Here is a 26,416-nt window from a genome sequence, read left to right on the forward strand (position 1 = left end):
TTCATTTAATCATGTAGTTATTGTATCATCTCACATAATCACAAGAAGGATAAGTGCAGTGCAATAAGGTATTTTGAGAGAAAACATTTGTATAACATTTATTATAGTATATTTTTATAATTGTTCCATTTTATTATTGGTTATTTTTAATCTCTTAGTATGGCTAATTTATAAATTAAACTCTATCAAGGTATATCTTATGTAGAAAAAACATAGTATAAAGAGTTTTTTGATACAACCTGTTGTTTCAGGCATCTACTGGAGGTCTTGGAACATGAATACATTCCCCTGTTTGTAAGGGACACTGCTATAATCCATAAATAATAATTCCTGAACTCTAATGGTTATGATGAATTTATCTAGCAAGTGGTACATGTTCTGCTTTCCAGACTTGTTTTCCTGCTGTAATGTCCCTTGACCCCCAACTTTGCCACCAGTATACCTATTCTACCTATAAGTGTTCAAATATTTTTTATATCCTACTGATTCCATATATAAAAAGCTTGATGTTTTACTTTTTAAAATTTAATTTAATTTAATTCTATAATGTTTGAGATCAAATTCAGGGCCTTGCAGATGTTAGGAAAGCATTCTATCACATAGCTATATCCTTGATCCAAATTTGATATTTTTTATGGGAGATTCAAATTTTAGTCCATCATCCACTATCTTTGACTTATGACAAGTCATTTTTCCCTCTTTCCCTTGATTTCATCCTCTTTAAAACAGGGAACTAAGATGCATGGCTTACTTTGCTTACTTTATAAGACAACTGTCAGGGTCAAATGAGAATAATGATGAGAGTACATTTTAAACTATAAATTAGCATCGGGACAGTAGGTATTATGAATATGACTATTCCTCTCCTCTGTTATATATTTAGTTACTAGAAATAATTGCCTTGCCTTCATTTTGATGTCTCAGAAATCTCACAATAGTAGACCCTTAACAAATGTGTGCAGAATTGAATCAAAACATCCCAAAATTTAGGTTCCAATGATTAATTACTGAGTACGCACCATTAAAGGATTACATAATATAGGATTATAGAGGACAATAAAATTCTTACACCCTTCAAGTAAATCTGAAAGTAAGAATTCTACAGATGAGAAATTCCATATGCATCCTGTTTTCAAAATTTATTAGATCAAAGGAAATATTTTTTTTCTTTTTACTCTTTATGTTTCTGATTAATATAAAGTCCTAATTTGATATGAGTTTTTCTTTTTTAAAATTTTATTTTATTTATTCTAATTTGTTATATATGATAGCAGAATGCAATTCAATTCATATTACACAAATAGATCACAATTTTTCATGTCTCTGTACACAAAGTAGAGTCACACTATTCATGTCTTCATGTACTTAGGGTAATGATGCCCATCTCATTCCACTTGCCCCCTCCCGTGCCCTCCTACCCCTTTGTCCTATCTAAAGTTTGTCTATTCCTCCCAGGAATCCCCCATCCCCATTATGAATCAGCATTCTTATATCAGAGAAAACATTCAACATTTGTTTTTTTGGGATTGGCTAACTTCACTTAGTATTATATTCTCCAACTCCATCCATTTACCTGCTATGACTTTATTTTCTTTTAATGCTGAATAGTATTCCATTGTATATATATATCACATTTTCTTTATCCATTCATCGACTGAAGGACATCTAGGTTGGTTCCACAGTTTATCTATTGTGAATTGTGCTTCTATAAACATTGATGTGGCTGTGTCATTATAGTATGCTGTTTTTAAGTCCTTTGGGTATAGACCGAGGAGAGGGATAACTGGGTCAAATGGTGGTTCCATTCTCAGTTTTCCAAGGAATATCCATACTGCTTTCCAGACTGGTTGTACCAATTTGCAGTCCCACCAGCAATGTAAGAGTGTGCCCTTTGCCCCACATCCTCGCCAACAATTATTGTTGTTTGTATTCTTGATTGCCATTCTGACTGTAGTGAGATGAAATCTTAGCGTCGTTTTGATTTTCATTTCTCTAATTGCAAGAGATGTTGAACATTTTTTCATATATTTGTTGATTGATTATATGTCCTCTTTTGAGAAGAAAATTCAAAGATTTTTGAATTCTTTATATATCCTAGAGATTAGTGCTCTGTGTGATAAAAATTTGCTCCCATTCTGTAGGTTCTTTATTTGCTTCACTGTTTCTTTACTGAGAAGAAGTTTTTGAGTTTGAATCTATCCCATTTATTAATACTTGATTTTAATTCTTGCACCATAGGAGTCTTATTAAGGAAGTCAGGGCCTAATCTGACATGTTGGATATTTGGGCCTACTTTTTCTTCTATTAGGTGCAGGGTCTCTGGTTTAATTCCTAGGTCCTTGATCCACTTTGAGTTTTGTGCACAGGGAAAGACAGGGGCTTAATTTCATTTTGTTGTATAGGGATTTCCAGTTTTCCCAGCACCATTTGTTGAAGAGGCTATCTTTTCTCCAATGTATGTTTTTGGAGCCTTTTGGAAATCAATCAATGTAATTCATCACATTAACAAACTTACAGATAAGATCATGTCAATAGATGTAGAAAAAACATTTAATAAAATATAGCACCCCTTCATGTTCAAAACACTAGAAAAACAAGGGATATCTCAACATTGTAAAAGCTATCTATGCTAAGTCCCAGGCAAACATCATTCTAAAAGGAGAAAAATTGAAAGCATTCCCTCTAAAAACAGGAACAATACAGGGATACCCTCTTTCACCACTTCTATTTAACATAGTTCTTGAAATTCTAGCCAGAGCAATTAGATGAAAGAAATTAAAGGGATAAGGATAGGAAGATAAGAATTCAAATTAGCACTATTTGCTGATGATATGATTTTACACGTAAAAGACCAAAAAATTTCACCAGAAAACTTCTAGAATTAGTACATGAATTCAGCAAAGTAGCAGGATATGAAATCAACACCCATAAATCAAAGACATTTCTATATATCAGTGACAAATCCTCTGAAAGTGAAACAAGGAAAACTACCCCATTTACAATAGCCTCAAAACAAACAAACAAAAAAACTTGGTAATCAACTTACCAAAGAAGTGAAAGACATGTACAATAAAAATACAGAATGCTAAAGAAAGAAATTAAAGAAGACCTTACATCTCCCTTGTTCTTGGATAGGCAGAATTACTATTGTCAAAATGACCATACTACCAAAAGCACTATATTTAATTCAATTCCAATCAAAATCCCAATGACATTTACAAATAAAAAAAAATCATGAAATTCATCTGGAAAAATAAGAGATCCAGAATAGCTCAAGCAATCCTTAGCAAGAAGATCGAAGCAGGTGGCATTACTATACCAGACCTTAAACTATACTACAGGGCATTAATAACAAAAACAGTGTGGTATTGGCACCAAAATAGATTGGTAGACCAATGATACAGAATAGAGGAAACAGAGACGAACCCACATAAATACAGTTATATTAGACAAAGGAAATAATATTATTGTAAGTTTTATTATTACTACTTTTATAATATTGTTACTGATAATAATCCTATTTACAAATATCCTAATGAGATCTTAATGAGATAGAAATTTTGGGATACACAAAGAACACTAAGTCTCTGAAGGAAAAAATATTTCCATTAACAAACAACTCATGATCCAGACAAAGGCGGCTAAAAAAAGTAAGGGTACACTAAAAAGCCCATAAATTACTTTGTAACTTTCTGGTTCTTTATAAGTTTTTTGGAATATAGCAAAACAGGAACAAGACAATTAGAAAGAGACTATTAACCTTGTGAATCTTGAGGCTAACATTTGATTGAATCATGACACTTTTTCCCAGCCATCTGATTGACCACCCAACTGCCACAGGCAGTGATATAAGATGAAACTTTCATACCAGACCAGATCCTCTAGCGGAGAAACATGGTTTCAATCAATATTTACCAGCTGTGAGATTCCCAGTCTTTCAGTTTACATATTCAACCTAATAATGTACCCTAATTTAGTAAAAACTTGACCTTAGGCCATGGCTGCACATCTTACTCTTGAGATTGCCCACACACTGACAGTGTAGATTTTCTCCTTCCTAAAACAGCATTTCTTTGTTAGACTGATTCGTCCTTAAATTCTTTTCTGTGATGGAGTCAAGAACCTGGAAGTTTCCAATAGAGGTCTCCTTTGTTTCTGGAAATCTTGAACCCCCATACAGTAGACACTAGGAGCTATGTGATATATAAAAAGTCAAGGACTGCTATGTAGATATTTTCATAACTTTAGCATTCATAAGATCTATATGGAGTTTTAACGTTCATAGGATTCATGAGGTTTTCAAGGTGCATTTTTCAGACTGAAGGGTAGAATCTGAAGGGAAATAGAGGAAAAAAGACAGACATTTCCTTTGTGTTCTTAATTGCATCACTGCATTCTGTATCATAGTTACCTTTCCTTTCTTCATGGGCAATGATGTTAGAAGGGAAGAATCGGAGAATACAGAGGTTTGAGGACTAAAAGTTTCCATTTAGGCCATCAACTCCAAACTCCTTATTTTACAAATGAAGCGATTGAGGCTTAAAGATGATACAAGAATGGCTCAGTGGTTTAAAATATGAAATTGGCAGATTAACATTTTGCTAAAGGATTTGACAGTTATTTTCAAATACCTGTTCCCCTAGAAAAGCAGACACCGCTGCTTCTGTTACTTAAAGTGGTGTCTTTTTTTCCTAGGGAGTTTCTCCAGTATGACAGGAAGTGATTTTTCCTAGTGCTATGAATAATCACCTCTATGCTTTGTCAGGCAGGCACTGCGGCTACAACACATGGAACAATACCCTAGTGCCCCAGCAGGGTTAATGAGCGCCCCAAGGCTACTAATTTATCATAAGGGAGTAGCTTAGAATTCAGGAAGATTAGATTCTTCTTTATTATATCTCCGCCTTTTAAATTTTGTTAACCTAATGCCCTTAACATTTCCCACCATTATGCTTCTTTCCTTCTCCTTAAACCCATAGTCCTTACAGGAGCCATGCATGCTTTTATCACCTTCCTTAACCTCAACCACTGCTTCATCACCTTCTGCCCATGTCAGAATTCCGCATAGCAGGGACTTTCCTTCTAGACAAATTCAAATATTTTCTTTTTTTTTTTTTTTTTTTTTTTTTTTTTTTATTTTTATTTTTTTAATTTTTTATTGTTGGCTGTTCAAAACATTACATAGTTCTTGATATATCATATTTCACAATTTGATTCAAGTGGGTTATGAGCTCCCATTTTTACCCCTTATACAGATTGCAGAAATATTTTCTTAATCTCCCTTTTGAATTCTATTGTCCTAGGAAACAAGTTTAACTATTGTCCCATTTCAATCCTTTGACTTCTATAGTTCTGAACATAAACTTTGTGATCATCCCTGTAATTACAGTTCCATCCACCTGTCCCTTTTCTGTGGGTGTTCCTAAATTTTAATCAGCTTCTTGCTCTTAGCAAATTTAACTATTTTGATGCCTTTAATCATCTTGTCAATGTTAATGACCCCCCAAATCTTGATCTTTAGTCCTGATGTCTCATGAACTTTCTAATCTTGTAATTCCAGCTGTTCTTTTAAATCTCTTGCCAAGTGCTAATTGATAAGTAAAAACAAACTTGTCATCACACTAACTAAATCATACTCATTCCCAAGACACCATTTAAAAAAAAACTATAAATTGTTTTATATGTCAAACATGTAGTAAATTTTGCTCTTACTTTAAAAATATATTTGAAGAATTAAAACATTTTATGCTTTTTCTGGGTTTTCTTAGTGAAAGCCTTTTTTTCTAGCCTGTTTGCCATCACCTGAGTCTATCCCTCCATCTGTCCCTCCATCCATCCTCCATCATTTCATTCTTCCAGACAAATTTTATAAATGGGCTGTATAAAAAAACCTCAGTGTCAATTTTCACTTGGTTAAATTTACCAAGTGGTTTTGAGTATATTGAGCTCTTCTAACTGGTTGAATCACTAGTCCTCCCCTGTTTTACCCTCACTTCACTCTAATAAATCCAACATTGTGCTCCCAAGGTTGTGCTCTGTTAATAAAGGGTAAGAGTGTGGGATCAGTTTATCCTAAACCAGCTGCACTGAATCCTTTGTTTGTTCTTATTTGGGTTGGGAGCAACTCCCTAAAAAATAAAGAAGGTGGAGAAAAATGGCCCACCACAGTGACAGTTTATTTAAGAATGTCCTGATGCCAGGGTCATCCTCACTCTTGAGAAGCATTAACTCATAATCTCCAGTTGTCATTTCTAGATTCTGGCCAAAGAGTTACACAGCTTCTTGTCAACAGAGAACACTTGAGTGCCCTACTTAGAGAAGCCAGCTCCATGCCAAATACATGTATCATTCTGTGGGCTTTATAACTGCAGCCTCTTTGAAAAGCCAAGTGTGGATAATCATGTCAAAGAATAGGAATCTGTGTTGTAATCCTTAAGGAATGTTAGCAATCTATTATTTTTCTCCTTAATTTTTAAATCCTGTTGCTTCATAAGTTTACTGATTCTTTGACTCACAGATTCATTCATTTGGCAAATATTGTTGAGCTACTACTATTGGACGCCAAACACTTAGTTTGGTTCTGAGAATAAAATGTTAAATATGCTAGACCCAGACTCTGCCAGAAACAGAAATTACAAAGAAATTTGGGGAGCATCAAAATGAGAGAAGTATAGAGTACTGCACAGGCATGTGGCCTTGCTATCACGATCTCCCTTCTGCTACCTGTTGGCAATGAGATCTGCTTCTTGCTCTTCTTAACTTTTAAGATTGCTTAACTTTTCAAAGGCCCATTTCCTCAGATATAAATTCTGGTCAATATCAAGATCTGATTCAAATATTTATTATGTGAATTAAAATTTTACCAACTGTTTAGTACAGCATTTGATACACAGCAAATGTCATTAAATGTTAATTGCTATAGTAACAACTAATTTTGTTACAAACCATTTTACTATGTTGATTTTCACTTCTTAAAATTCTTTTTGCCTTATTTCTCAGGAGCTATATTTTTCACTTCTGATTCAGTCTAATGAGACAGATAGATATTAAACAAATCATCACAGGAAGAAGTACAGGATCACAAATGGTCTCAGCATCTTCATAAATACATTTAAAGAAAAAAATGTTATTTATCACAGCAAAAAACAATATGGTTTAAGTTATAAAATTAAAACAAACTACCCCCAATATCAAGGAAATGTTATGCTTCCTTCCAGAGCTCCAAATCCTAAAATAAGAAAAGAACGAAGATTAATCTTAAAATTTAGAATCTGTTTCTAATAGCCCTCTCCCTTGTTCTGTGAAGTAGCTGGAAAAATCTACTATTAATTACAGTTTTGTGACAGGCTACATTATATACATAGCAATTTAAATCAGTCACATCTTTCAGAATGCAAGTTAGGCTAGGTACTCAGTTAGCATTAGGAATATTCTTCTATTTTCAATCTAACCACATAAATCACAATATGGTGTTTCTGTGCTTTTTCAATGAAGGAAAGCAGGAACAGTAATAAATGCACTTATGATTTACTTCATTTATTTCTAGGTCTTAGTGCAGAGTGATCAAGGATGTGAACTCTGGAATCTCTCTTAGATGTGAGACTTGTGGCTACTTACTTATACTCTCAGAACCCAGGTTCTTCATTACTACAGTAAGGTTAGTAACAATATCTACCTCAAATGGTTAGAAGAGAATGTGGCACACGCTGAGAACCCAGACTCTAAGTTTAAACAAAGAAAAATGAACTATTTAAGCCTAATTTGCCTACAACTGGGGGTTTCACTGCAGGCAGACCTTTCTCTGAGTCTTGGGGACCAATGAAGAACTATATGACAAATAAAGGATCACGATAAGTCATACCTAAACTTTAATATTCTTGTTTACTCCCTTATTCTTTCTGTGTGAGCTCTATATAATATCTAAATGTCTTGCTTATCTTGTAAACCTTGCAACTTAATATGATGTTTGGCAAACAACAGAATTGTTGAATTGAATATTCATTAAGGCAGAAGAGATTTTTTTAATTTTAATGTTTGTCCTTACAAAAACAGTACCTATTGGAAATTTACAGATTGATTTAAAGAGAATTGGAAATTTCCAGTCTTATCTGTCACACAGATGGATTTTCATTTATGGGATATGTTATTTATGGTTGGAATTTATTCACTCTAACTACTCTAACATCACTTATGCACCCTTTATAAATAGCACTAGGATATGACATAGCCAGTTTCACTATGGGCATAGTTATTGCCAATTGTTGTAATGTTGATATGGAAAAAGCAACTACTGTATTTAGCAACTGTTCCAGTAAAGCATTCCCCAGCTGTCTGGGAGTCGCAATCCACAGTCTTAAATAGATGTATCTGTCATCAGTTTTATTAGCTTCAAGCTATATGTGTCATCTGTTGGTTTTGGATGTGGAAACTGGTGTGGGCAAATGTTCTTCTCAAAATATATATTTTAAAACACATGCAATTACTTGTGTATTGATATCATTCCACAAATTCAGAATCCACAAATAATTTGTTTTAATTATATAGTTCATTTATTATATTTTAATTTCATATTTCAGAGTCTACTCATGATAATTAGAAATGTAGAAGAGGTCTTTTTGCCCCACATCCTTCCTTAGTTGCCTCTGAGGGTATGCTTCCTGGAGATTTTCAGTGGAAGTATGGAAAGCCTTAAACTACTGGGGAATCTGTATTTCTGTCAAAATGAGAAATTAACGTATATGCAATCAATTTAATTTATTCAAAGCACTATAAACACAGATACGCTAACTTGAAATAAATATAGAAAACAAAATGGAAAATGAGGAGAAAAGTCATATTAAAATGATTTGACACAGGAAATGTAAGAAGGCACTAAGCTATGAGCTCCTAGTTCACAAGAGCAATGACTCCCAGTTTAGTACTCCTTAGGGAAGAATAAGGAAAAGCAGTCAGGACCTGGGCAAGTCTTAGCTCTCAGTTAATCAAAGCAGCTCTGCATAAACCTGTTTTTTATTTTGGGAGAATATTCAGGCTTTAGCGAGACCACAGTCTCTAGGTCTTTGTTATTACTATTTTGTAATATGATAAATGATTGATCTAATTTGAAGACTCAGAGTTTCAATGTTAAAACAATATTTGTTCCCCTAGCTTAGAGTACTGAGAGTAATTTTAAAGCTACAGAATAAAAAAAATTGTTTAGAAAATGCAGAGGCATACACAGTGACACCTACCTATTTCCATAGTCGTCTCTAATTGTTTCAAGTCCAGGGCACAACACTGAAGTATGATCCTGTAAAATAATTACACATGGAGGTGCATTGATATGATATAGGTGTGTCATTTCTAGTGATCAATATGTAGTTTATAGATTTATAAGAGTAATTAGAATAAAGTTTTATTTTATGTTAGTTTTATTATTTGAAGATTTATTTTATTAATGTTTTTATTGATTTTTGAAAAGACAATATATGCGATAAAATCTACAAAATGGATGGTAAAAGGTCTCTGTCTTCACTGTGTCCTTTAGTTTTTCTTAACACAGCCAATATTAACTAGATACTCATGTACCTTCCAGAGCTATGAAAGGAAACATTGGATATATTTCTACTTATGGGGTAAGAGGCATGCATGTATAAACAGTAAATGAGTGTTGGGTGAGTGATTTCAACAAGTATTTTAGTAGCTCAAAAGGACTAGAGAAGTTTTAGCTAGTTTGCTTAGGGAAGGCTGTGCAGGAGATCATATTTGAACTAATTTTGCAGTATATTGAAAGTTTTTGGACTTATAGTGAATTTAGAAATTTAAATTTTTCCCTCCAATGTTCAGATTTTATAGAGAATTGAGACATCAGACACAGATATGTGTCAGTTATATGCCTGATAAAACAATTAGAGAAAATGGTTTTTACTTTTACAGTAAAAAATTCTCTCCCCTTCAACTCCCTTTCCCAGCTTTGTTTTAGGACAGCCTCAGGAGCTATAAGTTGAGTCTACAGAGCAGATTGTCCCAGAAAGGACATCTTTTTTGAATCTAGGGCACAGAAACAAGGATAAAAGGGTAGGATTACCTATTATTTAATCTGGTTGAGAACACAGATGGATAGACGTTATATATTGTCATATAACTCATTTTCTATCTTTCATTAAGAATAAGAAAGAGGTGAGGCCAGGTGTATTCCTAAGACAGTGTTCCTTCTTTGTGGAAACATGAGATGAGCAGAAAGGAAATTCCTTAATCCTTCCTTACAAAAAATGCAGGCAATTTGCAGAAATCATTTAACAACAGACAGAAGTTCTTCTGGGTCAAAAGCAAAATGAGTAAGACATGATTACCTAACTAGTAATAGTACTATCCAACGGTAGAAAAAAATGAACACAGATAAGTTATAAGGTCAAATCAAGGGCATAGAGATACAAATTTGCTAAATTGGAGAGAGAGACAGCCAACACACAGATGGGAGAGAGTGGCTGGTAAACACTTAATAGGTCAGGAGTGAGAAGAGGGGAAGCTGTAGTTTATACTGTCTGCTGATTTCTGTGTTTTAAATATACCTACTATTCCCTATAGTGGGTATATATAAATATACCCACTATACCCACTAGCTATCAACATGACATACCTGAACACAGAGCTGAGAAGAGATGTGCACAGTTGGTCTCATGAACAGATCCAAGCCAGTTCCAGCGCACCCAGGGAGGAGGAAATACTGAAGTGTGAAGGCTTGAGTGCTTTAGGAATGTTAGTGGTGTTTTTTGGCAGTAGGGTGGGTGTTTTAGTCAGCTTTTTCACTGCTGTGTCTCAAAGATCTGACAAGAACAATCAGAGGAGGAAAAGTTTATTTGGGGGCTCATAGTTTCAGAGGTCTCAGTCCATAGAAGGCTGACTCCATTCCTCTGGGGTATGAGGTGAGGCAGAACATCACTGTAGAAGAGTGTGGTAAAGCAAGGTGACTCGGGACATTGCAACATGAAACAGGGACCTACCTCCTCCAGCCATACCCTACCTGCTTTCAGGTACCACTCAGTTAATCCCTATCAGGAAATTAATTCAATGATTGTGTTAAGGTTCTCATAACCTAATCATTTCACACCTAAACCTTTTTGCATTGTCTCATACATAAGCTTCTGGGGGACACCTTATATCCAAACCATAACAGGTGGGACTGGTGCACCTCCATATAGGTCAGTGTTTCCAAAATACATCACGTTGAGACCTGAATGCTATAGGAAGATCACTTGGTAGCTATATTGGGTAATAACAGCCTCAATTCAGCCAGAACAGTTTCATTTTTTATCTGTTACCCTCTGCCGAAAAAAGTACCTAAAGCCACAGACTGGTTTTTGGTTTTGTCCTTGTTTATTATTGCATTTAAAGCACTATCCTAGAAAGTAGTGATCACTGTGTAATTTTTTTTAAAAAAATGACTTGCTTATAATACTAAAAAAAAAGAAAGAAAAGGGAAAAATATCCCCTGAAAAGAGGATATAATTATTTGACATATAGAGATTATTTATTCCTAGGAGTCTGAGAAAACTATGAAGCCACACATTTTCTGGTTATTCAAAGTTGAAAACAAAATACTGACCTGTTGTTGTAAATGCAAACTAAAGCCACTCTAAATACCTGTCTGGATGACCAGTTGGCTTCTTTACTGCATCTGTTATGCAAAATACAATTTACTATCAGCAACAGATGGAATATTGCTAATCCAAACACTTGAAATCCTAAATGCTCTAAAGTCTGAAACTTTTTGAGTGGTGACATGTGCCACAAAAGGAAAATTTCACACCTGATATGTGTTGGGTTGCAGTCAAAATATAAGGGCATAATGCACAGTTTACTTAGCATCCCTAAGAGAAAACAACAACAACAACAACAAAAAACCTCTCAGTCTCCTCAGCTGCTGCAAACTTTAATGTCCACAATTATTAAAAATGTCATGTAAAATTACATTAATTAAAAAACTTCTTCACAGCAAAGGAAACAATCAAGAACATGGAGAGAGAAAGCCTACAGAATGGGAGAAAATCTTTGCCACCTGAACTTCAGATAAAGCATTAATCTCCAGGATATATGAAGAACTCAAAAAATTAACAGCAAAAAAAAAAAAAAAGCAAATAACCCAATCAATAAATTGGACAAAGGAACTGAACAGGTGCTTACAGAAGAAGAAATATAAATGGTTAACAAATATATGAAAAAAAATGTTTAATATCTCTAGTATTTAAAGAAATGTAAATTAAAACTACACTGAGATTCTATCTCACTCCAGTCAGAATGACAATTATCAAGAATACATGTAACAGTAAATGTTGGTAAGGATATAGGGAAAAATGTTCACTCATACATTGCTGATGGGACTGCAAATTGGTGTGACCAATCTGGACAACAGTATGAAGATTCCTTGGAATGGAATTTTTGCATTGTCTCACACATGAGCTTCTGGGGACACCTTATATCCAAACCATAACAGGTGGGACTGGTGAACCTCCATATAGGTCAGTGTTTCCAAAACACATCACGTTGAGACCTGAATATTATAGGAAGACCACTTGGTAGCTATTTGACCCATTATCCTTCTTCTTAGTTTATACCCAAAGGACTTAAAATGAACATATTATAGTGATGCTGCCACATCAATGTTTATAGCAGCTCAATTAACAATAACTAACCTATGAAACCAATGTAGGTGCCCTTCAACAGATGAATGGATAAAGAAAATGGATATATACACACTGCAATATTACTCAGCCATAAAGAAGAATAAAATTATGGCATTTCCTGGTAAATGAATGTAACTGGAGATTATCATGCTAAGTGAAATAAGTCAATCCCCAAAAACCAAAGGCTGAATATTCTCCCTGATAGATGGATACTAACACATAAAGTTCATTGTATTAGACAAAGGGGAATAAAGGGAAGGGAGGGATATGGGAATAGGAAAGACAGTAGACTGTATTGGACATAACTTTCCTATGTTCATGTATGAATACATTACCAGTATAAATCATGTACAACCACAAAAATGGGATCCTAATTAGAATAAGTTATATTCCATGTATGTATAATATGTCAGAATATACTCTACTGTCATGTTTACCTAAAAAGAACAAATAAAGAATAAAATTAAAAATTTAAAAGAGATTACCTTCAGTATATGTATATTAGCCAGCCCTATGTAACACTTAAAAGAATTTCTTGTTTAGACTTGGAATCCCATCCCTAAGATATCTCATTATGTATATGCAAATACTACAAAATCTGAAAAAATCTGAAATCCAAAACACTTTTGATCTCAAACATTTTGGATAAGGGCTGCACAACCTAGAAATGCTAATGGCTCCAAGTGTCTATCTCTGGCTTAACTCTCTCTCTTCTTAGCCTTTAGAATCATTTTCCAATTGCCCATTGGATATCTTTTATGTTCAGCAGGGATTTATGCTTAATAAATTCAACACCAAGTTCATCCTGCCCTGTCCTGAAACACATACATTTCTGAATTCCCTGTCTCGTGAATGGAATCACTTTCTGCCCAACCATGAAGAAGATAACACCAAGATAAACATGTGAATTATCCTAGAAGACATCTCCCTCCCATAACTGCTGAGTATCAAATACTACCTGTTTATCCATACAATACTTGTCAAATAACTCCTATTTTCTCTTTCCTTATTTGTATGTCTTTAATTCAGGCTTTCAAGTTTGTATTGTAGTAATCTCCCTATTGTTTATATACATTTTTGCTATTTACTTCCAGGATTTTATGAGTTATTTTTACCAAATACAGTTTGTATAACATCACAGTCATTGATAACTACTCAAGGTAAACACATGGACCTCAAAAATCCTATAAGGTATCTTGTCAGAATTTCACCTTATTACCACAGTTTGTATGGTTCTTTATGCTCTGTTCCCAGCCTAGTATTTCAGTTTTCATCTGAAAATGCTTCCTCCAGCATAGTAAAGATGTTTAAAAAAAAAAAAACAAAACTGAGTCTGTCCCTTCTCAACCACAAGCTCAAGGCAGACATTGCAAATTACCCACGAACTTTTCACATGGAATAAGGATATAGCTTCAGAATTCTCATCAATCAGTCATAGATTTCAAGCAGCTGCCTCATGGGAATTTGTTCATGAAATGCAGCATACTGTGTGTGGCAGACCATTTATACTTTATCTCACTTTTTACACCATAACCATACTTATAATTTCAGGAACACACTGAGTGTGTTCATGCCATCCTGCCTTTGAACATGTTGTTCCCATTACCTGAATTCTCTTCTCCTTTTCTACTTTCCTTTCCTGCTTTTCAGGTAAATTGATATTTTATCTTTCAATGTTTTTTTTTCTCATGTCTCACTTTTTCTTTGACATTTCCATGACTTTATCTCGTACCTCTTCCACCCCAAGGAAACTAACCTCTTTCTCCTCTGTGCATTGTAATTGTTTATATGCTAACTACTTAACTAGACTATAAGGGAAATTTTGCTCAAAGAAAAAGTTTCAAAGTGAATTCTATTTTCCTAGCACTTAATGTACTCCTTAGGGCACAGAAGTTCATAAAAAATGATTCTAAAATTATTAAAATACAAAAAAGCATACTTAAAAACCTGCCACTAGCATATCCCTCTACTCCCAATTCAGCTCCTCAGACCAATTAGTTTTAGATTTGTTAAAGAGGAGAACAAAAGCCAGTTCCAACTTCAGTCCCTATGATGACTTTACCACCAGTTTAAAAAAAGATAAATAGTTCAGTACGTCCTACAATGAATTAAAAACTGGTTAATTACCAAAGCTTTCAAGCCCAAAAAGATGAGTGGAATCCAATCTGTCAATAAGACTGTCCTTGCTCAATAACAATAGGAACTAGTTAGAAATATAACCCTAAATCCCTTTATTCTTTCTTTTCATGTCTTTTTTAAAAAAGGTAACATGATATGGAAAACATTTTTAAATAAGAAAAAAAAATATGAATCCTGGGAAGGTTTTTCTACATATATATATTATATGTATGTATAATGCTATGTCAACATAGAATTTTCTCATAAACTTGAGAATTATAAAACATTATTCTGAGTATTTTATATAATTACTATTTTAATAGTGATGAGAAACATACATTTGAAAAACAATATGGGTACAATATGCTTTCCCTAACGTCTCCTCTCAGAATGTGACTAGTGTGCTTGGAGGAAATCCATGTAATGTTAGACCATAAAGTTGTCAACACAGCAAGAGGATTTTCCTCACCCAGTTTAAGGTTGCCAGATAATTGGTTTAAACTTGGCTATGTGGACAAATGAAGAGCTCTATCCATATTCAGAATGATTATTGTCTTTGATTTCCTGTCCCACATCACTGACAACAATATTCTTAGATATTAACCAGTAACACATCCTATGTTTACATATATTACAATATGGACTTTCCCCATTTTTATTCTCCTTCTAAGACTCATACATTTGATTCTATATTATTCCCTCATTTCTTAAACCAAAAGTTGTGTTCATGAACCCCTAGAACTGTATGTAAAACATTCTATATATGTGCACATTTCCTTGGGAAATGATGCAGTTTTATTAATTTTTAAAAAGATTTTATGTTAAAAAACATGAGAAACTGCTCCAATAAAAGTTGTCTTCCTCTCAGTATTCCCTCCTGAGTAATGTTCTTTTATTATCTGCTCTGTATGTACAACCTCTACAACTCTGAGAGTTCCATTTCCCATTTACAGTTGGATGATATCCTGACACAGAGCCAACAGCTATCATACACAAACTCACTCTTGGGTTCCAGATCTATATTTCCAAATGCTACTGAACTGACTCCTTAAGTACATAATGAAATCCCCAAATATTGATTGAAGGCCCTCACTGCATTTGACACTCGAGAGACAAGGCAGTCTCTGCCTGCAAAGATATTTTTATGTAACTATGATTTCTGGGCACATAACATATGCTAGGAATTGTGCTAAAGATTTTACCTGCATTATGTCATTCTTACAACATCTGTGAGTTTTACAGATGAGGAAGCTAAGTTTCAGGGAGATTATATAACCTTATTACCTACTTACTCAGTCAGAAGGACTGAATTTGAATTGATTTTGTCTGTCTCTAGGGTCTGAGAGGTTTCACTGCCTCTCTCACAATAGCAATTCACAGTTGGAAGCAGCTCATTGCAATGATACACACACTACGGTAAACACAGGATGGGTCCTACTTGGAAACCCTCTATGATATCTTTAGTCCTATTTATAATTAGGCCTCAACATACCTCTCAGTCCTCAGTTGCCAGCACATTCCCCATCTCATTTTAGCATCTAGTTATACAATACAAAGGAAAATTGTTCTATGGAGGAAATGGTTAAGGTGATATTTTCTAGTTTGCTTGCTTGGCAAAGAATTAATTTGTACAGAAATGAAATTTCAGAAAAGACATAACAAAATTCAGGAAAACAGTTGGAATAAGTATGAGAAAACTAGTGACAATCTGTTTGAAAAAAAAGATGACAACAATTAATATTGGGGGGTGCCAATGCACCTCAATGGAAGAAAAAAATGATCTTTTCAATGGAATTTTTGGGAAAACTGGATGGCTGTACACAAAAAATAAAATTAGACCCTTACCTCACAAAATTTACAAAAATTAACACAAGGTAGATAAAATATCTAAATGTAAAAACTAGAACTATACAGCTCTTGGAAGAAAATATACTGATCTCAGATTTTACATGCTTTCTAAGATATTATAATAAAAGTATAAGCAACAAAAGAAAAACTAGATAATTTGGCTTTTGTTAAAATTAAAAACTTCTGTGCTTCAAAAGATACTATCTAGAAAGTAAAAAGATAAACTACAGAATGGAAGGAAACATTTCAAATGATATATTTAAAAGTATAGGGGCTGGGGTTGTGACTAGTGGTATGGTGCTTGTCTAGCATGTATGAGGCACTGGGTTCGATCCTCAGCACCACATAGAAATAAATTAGTTAATTAACAAATAAATAAATAAAGATATTATATTTTTTAGAAAGTCTAGCACCCCAAATATATTAAAGACTCCTACTACTGAATAATAAAATAACTCTACTTAAACATGGTCAAAGGATTTGAAAAAGCTTTTCTCCAAAGAAGATATAAGAATGGGCAATAAATATGAATAGATGCTTAGGTCATTAGTCATTAGGGAGATGAAATTCAAAATCCTAATAAAATATCACTTCATACTCATTAAAATGACTTCAATACAAAAGAAAAACAATGACGAATATTGGCAAGGATGTAGATAAATCAAAACCCTCATATATCATTGATGGGAATGTAAAATGGAGCAGCTACTTGGAAAACAGTTTGGCAGTTCCTCAAAAAGTTAGACATAGAGTTGTCATATAACCCAGCAACTTCACTCCTAGATATATACTTATGAGAAATGAAAACAAAAATCCATAAAACTTGAAGATTAAGACTCATAACAGCATTATCATAATAGCTCAAAGAAGAAATGACTCAATTATCCATTAACTGAATTAATAAATAGACAATATGTAAACTATCACACAATGAAATATTATTCAGTCATATAACAAAAGAATGAAGTCCTGATATGTGCTATGACATGGTTGAACTTTGAAAACATTATCATAAGTAAAAGAAGCTAACCACAAAAGTCAAATATTGTATGATTCCACTTATATGAAATTTCCTACGCAGGGAAATCCATAGGAGCAGAAAGTAAATCGGCAGTTTCCAAGAAATGACAGAGGGGGAATGTGGACTGATTGACGATTACTATGGCATTTCTTTTGGACATGATGAAAGTATTATAGAATCAGCATAGTATCAATTATTTTATAACTTTGTGAATATACTGAAAACCACTGAAGTGTCCCTTTTAAAATGGCAAATTTTTATGGCACAGAAATTTTATTTACACTTTTTAAAAAATACCTGTTTCATAGGGTTAATGTAAGACAAGCTGAGATGCAGAGAACCTATTTGATAAACACCAATCCTCAAATATTTAAAGAACCAAGTATAAAAGACGTCTTTTATTCAGTTTTGAAAATTTTAAATAATTAATTTATTAGTTAATAGTATATGGAAAGTGGCTGAAAATGTAATAAAACTTTTTTTTGAATACTTCTTATAGGGCTAATGACACAAAAGGAAGATATTGGACCACATTAGTCACATTTTCCTGACTAGGACAATTGCTGCTAATGTTATTACACCAAGCTGATTATATTCATTTTAAGCATCACTACCATAACACACCTAGAGATGGACACAGCACCTCATCCAACAGTTGAGTAAACTAATTACTAAATTTCTGTTATGACTATGTTGGTTGCTATGCCACAAAACAGATATTTAAAAAATACAATGCAAGAACAATAATAATGTCAGTGTTTTGTATCATCATTAGTGGAGCCACTATCTGAAGCAAAAAAAAAAAGTTTAGTGTTATTAGAATTAAATTATGGCAGCTTATGACCTTTTCACAAATGCAATAAGTAGTGGTGAGCTTATAAATTTAAATGGTAGTACAGCACACTGTAAAAGTTACCTTATGTCATAAGAAGTGTAGGCAACTGCATTCCTGAAAAATGTACATGTTGCCCTAAAGGTTTAATGTGCCCTTGTCCAAAATAGAATACAATATTCATTTCATTCTGATGACAAGTTGATGTCATTGCAAACAAAGGTAACTTAGGTACAATAGTTTTAGAAGATCCTGTTCCCTACATTATGCATTTCTAAGGAATAAATCTTTCTCAAGAATATCAGTTCAAAGGATATTTAATAAGTTCATCAAAGTATAATGATGCAGAAGAAAAACCAGTGTTATACAGTTTATTGGGGGGCATATTCTGTAAATGCCAAAAGTCATAGAAGACTATTATCACACAATGATCCACAGTTTTAGTTGAATAAAAAATAAGAAATAAAATATAAGCACATCCAGTCTCCTGAAACAATCTGTCTCATCCACATTTCCATGGTTTAACTTTGGTTCTCTTATGTCGGGCAGTCACAATACAAGGAAAAGAAACAAAAAGAAAGAAGGAATGAAGGAAGAGAGGGAAGAAGACAGAAAAAACAATGAAAGAGGAAAAAAAGAACAGAAGAAATAAAACAAAAACCATATGAGGAAAAACTAAAGGAAACAGACCGAGGCTTTGTATTAAAAAACAGCATTAGCAAATGTAAAATAGTTCATAGGTGACTTTTCCTTCCCAATCCAATAGCTAATGTCTGTTTTGGCAGGTTTCCGGTATATAACCAAGCTGGATAGAAAGGTCTGTATTCTCTCCAAGACTGAGATGCAGCTAGATATATAGTATACAACTTCTTTATTCTCCTTTATTCTTTAGACACTACTCTAAAAGTACTTTTACAATACATGAGTATAATAGACATTTGAAGGGAGTTTATTTTTAAAAAAAAATTTTGTGGAACTAAAAATCTCTAAAATGTAAGAAATAAGATTGAGAGGGTTCTGTAGGTATTTGCCACCTACATTCCCTACTCCAACTATGGCACACAAGTTGGCCCATCCTCAATGTTCTGTGTGTTTGGGGGCAAGACTTATCATTTCTTCCTTCATAAAATGTCCATGTGATATGGGGAAGCTTCTGTGTCCAGGATGTGATCTTCCCTTCTGTCTTCCATAGCAGGGCCCAGCTTTCTTACTTTGGGAGTTGGTGGGACCCTCTTTGATGCAGTTCCAGAGTTGCCTGCAGGATCCAGATGTCACCACACTCCTGCTGGGCTCTTTGCTCTATCCTATCCTGTTTCTCTCTTTCCAAAAGCACTCCTCAACTAAGCCTTTAGGAATCTGTCCTAAAACACCAAGAAAATAATGTTCCTGTCACAGATACTTTAGAAATTGTAATTGTTTCTGGAAAATATATTTTTAAAATGTATTCATCTCAGCATATTCTTTTGGTTTGAAGTAGCTTTGTTGGCTTCTAAGATATGAGCTAAAATCACATGAAATCTGAATCAGAACTAAATATACCAGCAGAAAAATTTAAGTAATTAAATAATGTTTTTAAATAATGTTGATCAAGACTTGCTTTCACTGCCTTCAGAACTTTCCCTAATTTCCTCTCACCTTCTCAAGCCTTGTTGGCTGGGGAAATGCCTACCCTTCAGGGATTAGTTTTCACTTCTGGACCCCTGAAGTTAGCTAGGGCATCCTTCTTAGGGGCTTACAGAGTGCCTCCTACTTACATCATGCTGGACTGTCACACTTCCTGGTGATCCTGAGCTCCCCTCATCCCACCCTTTGCAAAAAAAAAAAAAAGAAAGAAAAGAAAAAGAAAAAAAGTTTTAGTTGGATAAAAAATAAAATTTACCAGGTTTTAAAAAAACCTGGTATAAAAATATTTTCTGAAAGCTAGGCAAAGACTAGATCTTTTTCTCTATGTTATCTCCATTTTCAGCATGGTGCCTACACACTGTAGGTACTGAAATATTTGTTGAATGAATGCTTCCTTTATGTCTATGAAGTGAATATTATACTGTATACTTAATGTAATATTCTGGTTTGAGTGTATAAACAAAATTACATAGATCAAAGAAATAAAATGTCTTCCCATTTTGAATTATAAGTTATATAACTTGCTATTGACAACTGAAAAAGAGACACTATTGTTGAGAAAACTTGGGAGTGACTGTAGCACAAGATAAAATAACATGAATGTAATTTTTAGGACAATTAACATCAAGAATAAAATATTCAGGCTATGTTTGGAGTAAGTATATAAACTCAAGTCAACACATATTGATTAAGCACTTCATATTTCACCAGCACATTTTTCAATTACATGTGAAACATGGATTATTAATGAAAAAAGTCATAAACGATACAAGATAAAATCTAAGTTAATGTGAAAAATATATGGCACATGCAAGTATTTTTTGAGATGGATCTTATAGGATGTGTGCAATTTGAGTAAATGGAGCATAAGTTTTCTTACTAAACATGAGAAAGAGTGAAGTATGGATTTGACATATGTAGTAAATCATAAGAAAATTGGTCTCATTTAAGTGGAGGACATGGGTTAGGGGATGGAGAAGATAAAAATTAGACAAATAAAGTTAGACTAGATGATAGGAAATCTTAAGATGGACACTTCAAATTGATTTCATGAACAAGAAGAAAGGACAGGTTGTTGAGATAAAAGTGGCATGTTTACTGAGAACAAAGTTTCAGAACAGTGGTTCTGCTAGTATTTAAAATGAGATGGGGGGAGATCCAACATGGCGAGTGGGGAGGCAGCGCTTTCAGTACCTCCTCAATAACGGGGTCAGAGAGACACATTGATACGCTTAGATTCGACCTGCTGAGAAACTCCTAGCAAAATTCCGCTAAAGAGAGACCTGCCGGGAATTGGTAGGATTTTTGGAGGTGACAGTTTGCCCCAGACGAGTGAATCTGCGCCACGCAGCACAGAGGTCCAGACCTGCCAGCCGCTGCCCATGCGACTCGGCGACTGTCGGCTGCCTGCACGCGGCCCCCGCATCTGGGCGGATAGCCTCCGAGGCGCAGCGCAGCAGGAGCGGTGCAGGGACTTTAGGAAGAGGTCTCTCGCCAAGCCTTCATGAAATAGCGAACCGGGAGCTGAAACCAACCAGAGACAGACCAGTCCCACCCCTCCCTTCGGATACTCCGGCAAGGAGCCTGGGGCCCGCCATAGCAGAGAGGTGACATCACTGGAGTTCCGCTGATGGAATTCCTTCCCAGCAGAATCCACGTTAGCAGGTGTGTGACTCCCTCCCCCTCCAGATACAAGCAGCCAGGAAACCTCGGGAATCTCTCCAGGGGCGTGTCTGTAGGGAAGCAGAGGGGATTCCCGATCCCCACCTCCCCTTAACACCAGCGGCGACACACAAGATCTTAGCCGCCAGTTTCTGGGGGCGTGCCCACCAAAGGGGTCTGGAAAAATTAAACTGTTGGTTCCCAGATCACCCCACCACAGCACTGGGGCTTAGATGAATGACAGAGAGGGTGTTCATCGTTCGGGATATACGACACGCGGTGGGGATGCAAGTGTAATCAGATCCTTGGGGAACCGCCTCCGGTGAACAGGACCTGGCTGGCTGGCTGGCAGGAGGAACAGGGGGAGGGGCCGGATAAGTGAAAGGGCTCTGGACTAACAGGATTGAGAGACTCCCAGGAGCCACCTTACAGGGATTTCTGTCAGCACATAGAGGGCAGAAGCTCGGCTCGGAGGGCACAGCTCCGCCTACTGGAAGAGAAGAAAATGGGATTCAGCCATAGAACAGGTAATTTCAGGCTGCTATTCGCCTGCGGCTAGCAGACAAATTACTCAGGCTCATTGCTAAATAACCCGTGGAAACTGCTTCTTGGAGCCTGCTCTTATCATAGCATACACCGAGCATGGAGCGGCCGAGCTCCGGCTCCTGGAACTGCGCTGGCCCAGGGCTGAGGGGACTGCTTCTCGGTCCGGGTCCTGCTGAGTACTGTGGAGGTGGATACCAACCGAGCCTTCGTGGGCAGTGGCAGCAGGACTGAGACGGGGCCTGTGGGGGCCCGTCGGGACTCACCCGTTGCTTTGGTCGCCCAGTGGAGGGAACGAGATGCCGCTGTTCGCAGGGGATGCCAGCATGGCAGATATCTGATGTCATCGGAGAGCGGCCGAGGAGAGAACTTCATCGGTGCCAGTGGCGACGGAAACAGTTGGTCTCCTGGTAGGGAGGGTGAGTCACAGATAACCGAGTCTCTCTCGCTTTGTCGTCGAGCCAGAGTGGAGGAGCGGGGCCGCCGCCCGCGCCCGCAAGGTAGGCAGACCTGTGACCAACCTGCAGATCAGGCCCAGCGGTCTGCGGGCATGGTAGGAGGGGCAGGGCAGAACCGCCGCCCGCGCCTGCAAGGTAAGCAGACCTGCGACAGACCTGAGGATCAGGCCCAGCGGCCTGCCAGCATGGTACACACTTCACCCCAACTGGAGTAGGGGCAGAGCAGAGCCTTCGCCCACGCCCAGATCAGGCCCAGCGGCCCCCCTGTGTGGTGGTCACGTGACCCCAATTGGAGTGGGGGCGGAGCGGAACTGCCACCCGTGCCCGCAGGGTGGGCACACCGGCGACAAACCTGCAGATCAGGCCCAGCGGTCCGCGGGCGTGGTAGGAGGGGCAGGGCAGAGCCTTCGCCCGTGCCTGCAAGGTAGGCAGACCTGCGGATCAGGCCCAGGGGTCCGAGGGCGTGGTAGACACCTCACACCAATTTGAGGAGGGGCAGAGCAGAGCCCCCGCCCGCGCCTACAAGGGAGACTTTTCAACTATACAAGAGCAATATAAATATATAGGGGGGGAAAAATTTCAAAAACGCAACAGTTTCACCAAGCAAAAAGAAACACAAGCAGTATGAAAAGACAAGGAAAGAAAGGACAACAAGCAATGCAGGTCAACTCAACTTTAGAAGAGGTAACAGCTGCAGCAGATGGAATGTCAGATAAAGAATTCAGGATATACATGCTTCAGATGATCTGGAGTATCAAGGAAGACATTAGACAGCAGAATCAGACAATGAAAGATTACTTCCACAATGAATTACACAAACAAATCCAGGAAGCAAAGGATCAACTATACAGGGAGATAGAGGTTATAAAAAACAAACAAACAGAAATCCTAGAAATGCAGGAAGCAATAAACCAACTTAAAAACTCAATGGAGAATACTACCAGCAGAGTAGAACACTTAGAAGATAGAACATCAGACAATGAAGACAAAGTATTTCAACTGGAAAAGAACATAGACAGCTCAGCAAGACTGTTAAGAAACCATGAGCAGAACATCCAAGAAATATGGGATAACATTAAGAGACCAAACTTAAGAGTCATTGGGATACAGGAAGGTATAGAACTCCATACCAAAGGAATGAGCAATTTATTCAATGAAATAATACGAGAAAACTTCCCAGACTTGAAGAATGAGACAGAATCCCAAATCCTAGAAGCCTACAGGACGCCGAATGTGCAAAATTATAAGAGATCCACACCTAGACACATTATAATGAAGATGCCCAACATACAGAATAAGGAGAGAATTTTAAAAGCTACAAGAGAAAGGAAGCAGATTACATTTAGGGGTAAGCCAATCAGGATAACAGCTGATCTTTCAACACAGACTCTGAAAGCTAGAAGATCCTGGAATAACATATTTCAAACACTGAAAGAAAATGGGTTCCAACCAAGAATTGTGTATCCAGCGAAATTAAGCTTCAGGATGGAAGATGAAATTAAAACCTTCCAAGACAAACAAAATTTAAACGAATATGCAGCTAGAAAACCATCTCTTCAAAACATACTCGGCAAAACATTACAGGAAGAGGAAATGGAAAATAACAATGAAAACCAACAGTGGGAGGTAGGACACTAAAGGGGGGAAAATAATCAAAGAGGAAAACAAACCATGTTTAGTAACAGAAATAAACAAATATGGCTGGAAGAACAACCCATATCTCAATAATAACCCTAAATGTTAATGGCTTAAACTCACCAATTAAGAGACACAGGCTAGTAGAATGGATCACAAAACAAGACCCAACAATATGCTGCCTACAGGAGACGCATTTGATAGGAAAAGATATACATAGGCTGAAGGTGAAAGGTTGGGAAAAATCATATCACTCATATGGACTTCGGAAACAAGCAGGAGTGTCCATACTCATATCAAATAAAATAGATTTCAAGCCAAAGTTAATCAAAGGGATAAAGAGGGACACTACATACTGCTTAAGGGAACCATACACCAACAAGACATAACAATCATAAATATATATGCCCCAAACAATGGTGCAGCTATGTTCATCAAACAAACTCTTCTCAAGTTCAAGAGTCTAATAGACCACCATACAATAATCATGGGAGACTTCAACACACCTCTCTCGCCACTGGACAGATCTTCCAAACAAAAGTTGAATAAGGAAACTATAGAACTCAATAACACAATTAATAACCTAGACTTAATTGACATATATAGAATATACCACCCAACATCAAGCAGTTACACTTTTTTCTCAGCAGCACATGCATCCTTCTCAAAAATAGATCATATATTATGTCACAGGGCAACTCTTTGACAATATAGAGTAGAGATAAGACCATGCATCCTATCTGATCATAATGGAATGAAACTGAAAATCAATGATAAAAGAAGGAAGGAAAAAGCATACATCACTTGGAGAATGAACAATAGGTTACTGAATGATCAATGGGTTATAGAAGACATCAAGGAGGAAATTAAAAAATTCTTAGAGATAAATGAAAACACAGACACAACATATCGGAATCTATGGGACACATTGAAAGCAGTTCTAAGAGGAAAATTCATTGCTTGGAGTTCATTCCTTAAAAAAAGAAAAAACCAACATATAAATGATCTCATACTTCATCTCAAAATCCTTGAAAAAGAAGAGCAAAACAACAGCAAAAGAAGTAGAAGGCAAGAAATAATTAAAATCAGAGCTGAAATTAATGAAATCGAAACAAAAGAAACAATTGAAAAAATTGACAAAACTAAAAGTTGGTTCTTTGAAAAAATAAACAAAATTGACAGACCCTTAGCCATGCTAGCGAAGAGGAGAAAGAACTCAAATTACTAGCATACGGGATGAAAAAGGCAATATCACAACAGACACTTCAGAAATACAGAAGATAATCAAAAATTATTTTGAATCCTTATACTCCAATAAATTAGAAGATAGTGAAGGCATAGATAAATTTCTTAAGTCATATGATCTGCCCAGATTGAGTCAGGAGGGTATAGACAACCTAAACAGACCAATATCAATTGAGGAAATAGAAGAAACCATCAAAAGACTACCAACTAAGAAAAGCCCAGGACCGGATGGGTATACAGCAGAGTTTTACAAAACCTTTAAAGAGGAACTAATACCAATACTTTTCAAGCTACTTCAGGAAATAGAAAAAGAGGGAGAACTTCCAAATTCATTCTACGAGGCCAACATCACCCTGATACCTAAACCAGACAAAGACACTTCAAAGAAAGAAAACTACAGACCAATATCTATAATAAACCTAGATGCAAAAATCCTCAACAAAATTCTGGCGAATCGGATACAAAAACATATCAAAAAAATTGTGCACCATGATCAAGTAGGATTCATCCCTGGGATGCAAGGCTGGTTCAATATACGGAAATCAATAAATGTTATTCACCACATCAATAGACTTAAAAATAAGAACCACATGATCATCTCGATAGATGCGGAAAATGCATTCGACAAAGTACAGCATCCCTTTATGTTCAAAACTCTAGAAAAACTAGGGATAACAGGAACATACCTCAATATTGTAAAAGCAATCTATGCTAAGCCTCAGGCTAGCATCATTCTGAATGGAGAAAAATTGAAGGCATTCCCTCTAAA

This window comes from Marmota monax, unplaced genomic scaffold (genome assembly GCF_021218885.2).
Source record: "Marmota monax isolate L192 unplaced genomic scaffold, Marmota_monax_Labrador192_F-V1.1 WCK01_AAM20220418_F8-fsc00057, whole genome shotgun sequence".
NCBI classification, from domain to species: Eukaryota; Metazoa; Chordata; class Mammalia; order Rodentia; family Sciuridae; genus Marmota; species Marmota monax.